At 37.4% G+C, this 10,023-nt stretch overlaps 1 non-coding gene across 1 annotated transcript; it reads left to right on the top strand.

Annotated features, from left to right (window-relative positions):
• The first annotated feature begins 5,289 nt into the window (after nt 1-5,289).
• Nucleotides 5,290-5,397, top strand: LOC130953331 (small nucleolar RNA R71). Its single transcript, XR_009075501.1, has one exon. It is a non-coding gene; the product is annotated as a small nucleolar RNA R71 (small nucleolar RNA).
• The last annotated feature ends 4,626 nt before the right edge of the window (nt 5,398-10,023 follow it).

Below are 10,023 nucleotides of genomic sequence, written 5' to 3'. Positions count from 1 at the left end.
TAAGCACACTCTTTTTGTTTCGGATCACGACTTTAACCACTCAGTCTCAAGCTTTTCACTTGGACCTGCATGCCACAAGCACATGATTAGGGACAGCTTGATTTAGCCGCTTAGACCTGGATTTTATTTCCTTGGGCCCTCCTATCCATTGATGCTCAAAGCCTTGAATCCTTTTTACCCTTGCCTTTTGGTTTTAAGGGTTATTGGCTTTTTCTGCTTGCTTTTTCTGTTTTTTTATTTTTTTGCCACTTTTTTTCGCAAGCTTTTGTTATTCACTGCTTTTTCTTGCTTCAAGAATCAATTTTATGATTTTTCAGATCATCAATAACATTTCTCTTGTTCATCATTCTTTCAAGAGCCAATAATTTTAACATTCATAAACAACAAGATCAAAAAATATGCATTGTTCAAGCATTCATTCAGAAAACAAAAAGTATTGTCACCACATCAATATAATTAAACTAATTTCAAGGACGAATTCGAAACTCATGTACTTCTTGTTCTTTTGTATTAAAAACATTTTTCATTTAAGAAAGGTGAAGGATTCATGGAATTATTCATAGCCTTAAGACATAGTTACTAGACACTAATGATCATGTAATAAAGACACAAACATAGACAAACATGAAGCTTAAAGACCGAAAAACAGAGAGATAAGAACCAATGGTGTTCTTCTCCTTAGTGATGGTGTGACATGACAATTAATATTAAAATGTTTATATTAGAATCTTATTTTTTCAAAGACTTCTCTATAAACAATATTGATGGTTGAATTTGCAGACATTCCTAGCTATAAGGGTGGCAAACGGGCTTAAACCCGTCGAGCAAGCCTACATAACCCGCCAAAAAAGACGGGTCGGGCTAAAAAATTGGGACCGTTAAAAAGCAAAAATCTGCCTAACCCACACCGCTTAAACCATAGATTTTGGTAGGGCGGGGCAGGCTTCCCCGTCGAGCTTAGTTTTTTTTGTAAGGGGGTATTTTTGTAATTTCTTGGCTAAAATCCAACTTTCCCCAACCCAACTTCTCCTAGTATGAAGATGAAAATTGAGTGTTTTGGATTATGTTTATGTTGCTTTGGAGACAATATTTATAATTATGATATGTTTATTTTACTTTGGATGAAAACTTGGTTTATAATTATGTTTATTAGATATTTATAATGACAAAGACTTTAATGTTTGTGAATATAAAACATATATTTTTTTATGCCTCTAGAAATTATAAATTTATTAATATGGTTGTGAAATTATATATATTATTTAGTATATAATAGTAAAAAAAAGAGAAGCTTTGGCAGGCGTAGTCCGCCAGCCCGCAATTAGGCGGGGTGGGGTGGGATTCTAGGACTGCCTCACTAGGCGGGCTTCTAGCGAGGCGGGGCGGGTTTCCTCGCTTGCCACCCCTACCTACGTGATTCATAAACAAAACTTTTAAATCTCTCTTGTTCTTAACTCTTGAAAGTGTCACATATAGTTGGCTATGTGTAAATCTAATATGAGTCCACCTTAGTGATGGTGGTGCCTTCTCCTTGAAGGACCAATGGTGTTCTTGAGCTCCTCTATGTCTCTTCCTTGCCTTTGTTGCTCCTCCCTCATAGCTCTTGGATCTTCTCTAATCTCATTGAGAATGATGGAGTGCTCTTGGTGTTCCACCCTTAATTGGGTCATGTCATGACTCAATCCTTCTAGAGAAGTGTTGAGTTGTTCCCAATAGTTGTTTGGAGGAAAATACATCCCTTGAGGCATCTCGGGGATTCCTTGATGATGAGCTTCCTCATGCGTCTCTTGAGATCCATGAATAGGCTCTCTTGTTTGCTCCATCCTCTTCTTAGTGATGGGCTTGTCCTCTTCAATGAGGATGTCTCCTTCTATGACAACTCCAGCTAAGTAGCATAGATGGCAAATGAGATGAGGAAAAGCTAGCCTTGCCAAGGTGGAGGACTTTTCAGCTACTTTGTAGAGTTCTAGAGAGATGACTTCATGAACTTCTACTTCCTCTCCAATCATGATGCTATGGATCGGTTGCTAGTGGGGATGATGGAGCGTTGAATGAACTCCAACCATCCTCTAGCCACAGGCTTAAGATCCAGTCTTCTCAATTGAACCGGCTTGCCTTTTGAGTCTCTTTTCCATTGAGCTCCTTCCACACATATGTCCATGAGGACTTGGTCCAACCTTTGATCAAAGTTGACCCTTCTAGTGTAGGGGCGTGCGTCTTCTTGCATCATAGGCACGTTGAACGCCAACCTCACATTTTTCGGACTGAAATCTAAGCATTTCCCCCGAACTATTGTAAGATAATTCTTTGGATTCGGGTTCATACTTTGATCATGGTTCCTAGTGATCCATGCATTGGCATAGAACTCTTGAACCATTAAGATTCTGACTTGTTAAATGGGGTTAGTAAGAACTTCCCAACCTCTTCTTTGGATCTCATGTCGGATCTCCAGATACTCATTTTTCTTGAGCATGAAAGGGACCTCAGGGATCACCTTCTTCTTGGCCACAACTTCATAGAAGTGGTCTTGATGGGCTTTAGAGATGAATCTCTCTATCTCTCATGACTCGAAGGTGGAAGCTTTTGTCTTCCCTTTTCTCTTTCTAGAGGTTTCTCCAGCCTTAGGTGCCATCAATGGTTATGAAAAAAAAAGCTATGCTTTTACCACACCAAACTTAGAATGTTGCTCGCCCTCGAGCAAAGAAAAGAAAAGAATAGAAGAAGAAGAAGAAGATATGAAGGAGAGGGAGAGATGTGTGGGTTTCGGCCAAGGGGGAGAAGAGAGGGTTGTGTTGTGTGAAAATGAAGAAGGATGGAGGGGTTTATATAGTGGAGGGAGAGGGTAGTAGGTTCGGTCATTTAGGGTGGGTTTGGGTGGGAAAGAGATTTTGAATTTAAAGGTAGGTGGGGTTTATGGGAAAGAATGGATGGATGTGAGTGGTGAAGAGTTGATGAGGAAGAGAGATTGAGGTGATTGGTGAAGGGTGTTTGGGGAAGAGTGTTATTGGATAGTGTGAAGAAGAGAGATGGTGAGTTGAGGTAGGTGGGGATCCTGTGGGGTCCACAGATCCTGAGGTGATCCTGTGGGGTTCACAGATCCTGAGGTGTCAAGGATTTATCATCCCTGCACCAATTAGGCGTGTAGACTGCCCTCTGCATGTAATCCTGGCGTTTAACGCCAGGATGAAGCTTGTTTCTGGCGTTAAACGCCCAAATGTAGCATGTTTCTGGCGTTTAACGCCAGCCTAATGCTTGTTGCTGGCGTTAAACGCCAGCTTTCCTCAGGGTGCAATCATGGCGTTTAAATGCCAGACTGCTACTTGTTTCTGGCATTCAACGCCAGATTCATGCTCTGTTCTGGCGTTAAACGCCAGCCAGATGCTCCTTACTGGCGTTTAAACGCCAGTAAGCTCTTCCTCCATGGTGTGCTTTTTCTTATGCTATTTTTAATTTTTGCAATTGTTTTGTGACTCCACATGATCATAAACCTAATAAAATATAAAAGAACAAGAGAAATATAGATAAATAAAAATTGGGTTACCTCCCAATAAGCGCTTCTTTAATGTCAATAGCTTGACAGTGAGCTCTCATGGAGCTTCACAGATCATCAGAGCATTGTTAGGACCTCCTAACACCAAACTTAGAGTTTAAATGTGGGGGTTCAACATCAAACTTAGAGTTTGGTTGTGGCCTCCCAATACCAAACTTAGTATTTGACTGTGGGGGCTTTGTTTGACTCTGTATTGAGAGAAGCTTTTTATGCTTCTTCTCCGTATTTACAGAAGGATAACCTTGAGCTTTAAACACAAGGTAGTCCCCATTCAATTGAAGGACTAGTTCACCTCTGTCAACATCAATCACAGCTCCTGCTGTGGCTAGGAAGAGTCTTCCAAGGATGATACATTCATCCTCCTCCTTCCCAGTGTCTAGGATTATGAAATCAGCAGGGATGTAAAGGCCTATAACCTTCACTAACACGTCCTCTACCAATCCATAAGCTTGTTTTATTGACTTGTCTGCCATCTCTAATGAGATTCTTGCAACTTGTACCTCAAAGATCTCCAGCTTCTCCATTACAGAGAGTGGCATAAGATTTATACCTGACCCCAGGTCACACAGAGCCTTCTCAATGGTCATGGTGCCTATGGTACAGGGTATTAAGAATTTACTAGGATCTTGTTTCTTTTGAGGTAGAATTTGCTGAACCCATGTATCTAGTTCACTAATGAGCAAGGGAGGTTCACCTTTCCAAGTCTCATTACCAAACAACTTAGCATTCAACTTCATGATAGCTCCTAGATATTGAGCAACTTGCTCTTCAGTTACATATTCATCCTCTTCAGAGGAAGAATAGTTCTCAGAGCTCATGAATGGTAAAAGGAGGTTCAATGGAATCTCTATGGTCTCTAGGTGAGTCTCAGATTCCTTAGGTTCCTCAGTTTGGAACTCCTTTTTGTTCAGAGGACGTCCCAGGAGGTCTTCCTCACTGGGATTCACGTCCTTCTCCTCCTTTGTGCATTCGACCATATTGATTATATCAATGGCCTTGCACTCTCTTTTTGGATTCTCTTCTGTATTGCTTGGGAGAGTACTAGGAGGAGTTTCAGTGATTTTCTTACTCAACTGGCCCACTTGTGCCTCCAAATTTCTAATGGAGGACCTTGTTTCACTCATGAAACTTAAAGTGGCCTTAGACAGATCAAAGACTATGTTTGCTAAGCTAGAGGGGCTCTGTTCAGAATTCTCTGTCTGTTGCTGAGAAGATGATGGAAAAGGCTTGCTATTGCTAAGCCTGTTTCTTCCACCATTATTAAAGCCTTATTGAGGCTTTTGTTGATCCTTCCATGAGAAATTTGGATGATTTCTCCATGAGGAATTATAGGTGTTTCCATAAGGTTCACCCATGTAATTTACCTCTGCCATTGTAGGGTTCTCAGGATCATAAGCTTCTTCTTCAGAAGATGCCTCTTTAGTACTGTTGGATGCATTTTGCCATCCATTCAGACTTTGAAAAATCATGTTGACTTACTGAGTCAACATTTTGTTCTGAGCCAATATGGCATTCAGAGCATCAATTTCAAGAACTCCCTTCCTATGAGGCGTCCCATTACTCACAGGATTCCTCTCAGAAGTGTACATGAATTGGTTGTTTGCAACTATTTCAATAAGTTCTTGAGCTTCTACAGGCGTTTTCTTTAGGTGAATGGATCCACCTGCAGAATGGTCTAGTGACATCTTAGAAAACTCAGATAGACCATAATAGAATATATCCAGAATGGTCCACTCTGAAAGCATGTCAGAAGGACACTTTTTGGTCATCTGCTTGTATCTTTCCCAAGCTTCATAGAGGGATTCACCATCTTTTTGCTTGAAGGTTTAAACATCCACTCTAAGCTTGCTCAGCTTTTGAGGAAGAAAGAACTTGGCCAAGAAGGCCGTGACCAGCTTATCCCAAGAGTCCAGGCTATCTTTAGGTTGTGAGTCCAACCATATTCTAGCTCTGTCTCTTACAGCAAAAGGGAAAAGTATGAGCCTGTAGACTTCAGGATCTACTCCATTAGTCTTAACAGTCTCACAGATCTGCAAGAACTTAGTTAAAAACTGGTAGGGATCTTCTGATGGAAGTCCATGAAACTTGCAGTTCTATTGCATTAGAGGAACTAGTTGAGGCTTCAGCTCAAAATTGTTTGCTCCAATGGCAGGGATTGAGATGCTTCTTCCATAAAAGTTGGAAGTAGGTGTAGTATAATCACCAAGCATCCTCCTTGCGTTATTGTTGTTGTTATTATTTTCGGCTACCATCTCCTCTTCTTTTTCAAAAATTTCTGTCAAGTCCTATCCAGAGGGTTGTGCTTTAGCTTCCCTTAGCTTCCTCCTTAGGGTCCTTTCAGGTTCAGGATCTGCTTCAACAAGAACGTCCTTGTCCTTGCTCCTGCTCATATGAAAAAGAAGGGAACAGAAAATAATAATAGGGATCCTCTTTACCACGGTAGAGAGATTCCTTTATGTTAGTAGAAAAAGAAAAGAATAGAAGAAGGAAAAGAGGAAAATTCGAACTCAGAGAGGAAGAGGGGGTTCGAATTTTAAGATAAAGAGAAGTGTTAGTAAATGAATAAATAAATAGAAAGTGATGGTAGAGAAGAGTTTTCAAAAATTAACTAAAATAAAATAAAAATATTAAAGTTAAAATTCGAAAATTAAGAAAAGGAATAAAATAAAAATTAAAATTTGAAACAATTAGTTAAAAAAAGAATTTTGAAAAAGAGAGAGGTAATTTTCGAAAATTAGAGAGAGAAAAGTAGTTAGGTGGTTTTGAAAAAGATAAGAAACAAACAAAAAGTCAATTAGTTAGTTGAAAAAGATTTGAAAATCAATTTTGAAAAGATAAGAAGTTAGAAAAGATTTTTGAAATCAATTTTGAAAAAGATATGATTTGAAAAAGATATTTTGAAAAGATATAATTGAAAAAGATATTTTGGAAAAGGTTTGATTTTTAAAATTAAAATTGATTACTTGACTAACAAGAAACTAAAAGATATGACTCTAGAATTTAAAGATTGAACCTTTCTTAACAAGAAAGTAACAAACTTCAAATTTTTGAATCAATCACATTAATTGTAAGTAAAGTTTTCGAAATTTTGAAATAAAGATAAGAAAAAGATTTTGAAAATAAATTTTAAAAATTTTCAAAAATAATAAAAAAATGAAAAAGATTTTATTTTTGAAAAAGATTTTGAAAAGATAGGATTTTTTTAAAATTGAAAATTTAACTTGACTTATAAGAAATAGCTAAGTTTTAAAAAATTTTTGACTAAGTCAACTCAAATTTTTAAAAATTATGAGCAAAATAAGGAAAAGATATTTTTTATTTTTGAATTTTTAATGATGAGAGAGAAAAACACAAATATGACCCAAAACATGAAAATTTTGGATCAAAACACATGATGCATGCAAGAACACTATGAATGTCAAGATGAACACCAAGAACACTTTAAAGATCAAGATGAACATCAAGACTTATTTTTTTGAAAAATTTTCAAGAAAAGAAAAACATGCAAGACACCAAACTTAGAAATTTTTCATATTTGGACACTAAGAATTCAAAAATGCATATGAGAAACAACAAAAAACACAAAACAAGAAAATATCAAGATCAAACAAGAAGACTTACCAAGAACAACTTGAAGATCATGAAGAACACCATGCATGAGTTTTCGAAAAATGCACAAATTTTTAAAGACATGCAATTGACACCAAACTTAAAAATTGACACTAGACTCAAAGAAGAAACACAAAATATTTTTGGTTTTTATGATTTTATTAAAAATTTTTTTGGATTTTTTCGAACATTACTTTTTTGAAAAACGAAAACAAAGAAAAAAAATTTTGAAAATTTTTTGAAAGCTTTTTGAAAAGAAGATTACCTAATCTGAGTAACAAGATGAACCGTCAGTTGTCCAAACTCGAACAATCTCCAGCAACGGCCCCAAAAACTTGGTGCATGAAATTGTGATCATCAACAATGGCACCAATAGACTTGGTGCTCTCAAACGTGAATCACACTTTGTCACAACTTCGCACAACTAACCAGCAATTGCACTGGGTCGTCCAAGTAATAAACCTTACGTGAGTAAGGGTCGATCCCACGGAGATTGTTGGTATGAAGCAAGCTATAGTCATCTTGTAAATCTCAGTTAGGCGGATTCAAATGGCGATAATGGTTTTCGAATATAAAGATAAATAAAACATAAAATAAAGATAGAGATACTTATGTAAATCATTGGTGGGAGTTTCAGATAAGTGCATGGAGAGGCTTTTGTCCCTTCTGAATCTCTGCTTTCCTACTACCTTCCTTCAATCATTCTCACTCCTTTCCATGGCAAGCTGTATGTAGGGCATCACCGTTGTCAATGGCTACTTCCCATCCTCTCAGTGAAAATGGTCCAAATGCTGTGTCACAGCACGGCTAATCATCTGTCGGTTCTCGATCACTTCAGAATAGAATCCATTGATTCTTTTGCGTCTGTCACTACGCCCAACAATCACGAGTTTGAAGCTCGTCACAGTTATTCAATCCCTGAATCCTACTCGAAATACCGCAGACAAGGTTTAGACTTTCTGGATTCTCAAGAATGGCTGCCAATAATTCTAGCTTATACCACGAAGATTCTGATTAAGGAATCCAAGAGATATTCATTCAATCTTAGGTAGAACGGAGGTAGTTGTCAGGCAAACGTTCATAAGGACGGATGATGATGAGTGTCACGGATCATCACATCTATCAGGTTGAAGTACGAATGATATCTTAGAACAAGAATAAACTTGAATTGAATAGAAGAATAATAGTAATTGCATTAATTCTCGAGGTACAGCAGAGCTCTACACCTTAATCTATGGTGTGTAGAAACTCCACCGTTGAAAATACATAAGTGATGGTCCAGGCATGGCCGAATGGCCAGCCCCCTGAATGATCAAAAGACCGAATGGTCAAAAGACTAGACACTAGTATAATAGTAAAAAGTTCTATTTATACTAAACTAGCTACTAGGGTTTACAGAAATCCACTTCTGGGGCCCATTTTGGTGTGTGCTTGGGCTGAGCTTGAGCTTTACACGTGCAGAGGCTTCTCTTGGGGTTAAACGCCAAGTTGTAACATCTTTTTGGTGTTTAACTCTGGTTTGTGACGTGTTTCTGGCGTTTTACTCCAGAATGTAGCATGGAACTGGCGTTGAACGCCAGTTTGTGTCATCTAAACTTGAACAAAGCATGTACTATCATATATTGCTGGAAAGCTCTAGATGTCTACTTTCCAACGCTATTAAGAGCGCGCCATTTAGAGTTCTATAGCTCCAGAAAATCCATTTTGAGTGCAAGGAGGTTAGAATCCAACAGCATCAGCAGTCCTTTGTCAGCCTCCTATCAGATTTTTTCTCAGGTCCCTCAATTTCAGCCAGAAAATACCTGAAATCATAGAAAAACACACAAACTCATAGTAAAGTCTAGAAATGTGAATTTTGCATAAAAACTAATAAAAATATCCCTAAAAGTAGCTAGATCCTACTAAAAACTACCTAAAAACAATGCCAAAAAGCATATAAATTATTCGCTCATCAAAAACCATATGCATTGATACTTATGTATATACTTTATTGCAAAAAGAAAAAAAATAGATATATACAAAATAGAAAAATATATATATGTAAAAAAAATAGAAAAAGAAAGAAAAAGAAAAGCAATAAAAGGGGGACAAAATACCCCAAGGTGAAGTTCAATAAAATCAATGCATATGTGTGGTAATTGAAAAGAGAATGCATGAGTGTATGAAAAAGTGAGGATTATGGGTAGTTAGGCTAGCTTTGAAATTATATAGGTTGTCATAGGTTAGGTGGGAAGTTTAGGTTAATCAAATATTCAAAGTCTAACTCACTTGACCATATGCAATCCTACCTTGACCCTAACCCCATTACAACCTATGGGAAAGTCCTCATGATATTTGTGTGCATGCATGAAATAATTGTTGATTGTTAGATGAAAAACAAATCTTGGAAAGCATGATTAGGGGAGAATTGAGTGAATCAACCCTATACACTTGAGCAACTAGAGCGGATACACATCCGGTGAGGGTTCGATCGCTCAATTACATGTTTTCGCCCATGATCATCTTTTCTTGCAAGTTTGTAAATTCTTTTAGTCATTCAATCCAATTGGGGGTTTGCTTTGATTACTATTGCTTTAGCCCTTGTACTTATATATGTATTCTTGGAAGTTGATTTATTTTGACCAAGTAGTTGCATTCATGTAGATAGAGTGCATCTAGGTAGTTTACATTGAATAATGTTGATACCATTTGTCTCTTTCTTAAGTTTAGCATGAGGACATGCTTAGTTTAAGTGTTGGGAGGTTTGAAAAACTCCAATTTTGTGGTTTATCTTATGCTTAATTTGGAAGATTTTATCACCTTTTCTCGCATTTATTCAATAGCATAGTTTTGTAATTCTCCATTAATTTGTGCTTAAGTGTAAA

The sequence above is a fragment of the Arachis stenosperma genome, chromosome 9 (genome assembly GCF_014773155.1).
Source record: "Arachis stenosperma cultivar V10309 chromosome 9, arast.V10309.gnm1.PFL2, whole genome shotgun sequence".
Classification (NCBI taxonomy): domain Eukaryota; kingdom Viridiplantae; phylum Streptophyta; class Magnoliopsida; order Fabales; family Fabaceae; genus Arachis; species Arachis stenosperma.
The sequence above is the reverse complement of the archived record's forward strand: the minus strand, read 5'-3'. Positions and strand labels throughout refer to the sequence as shown.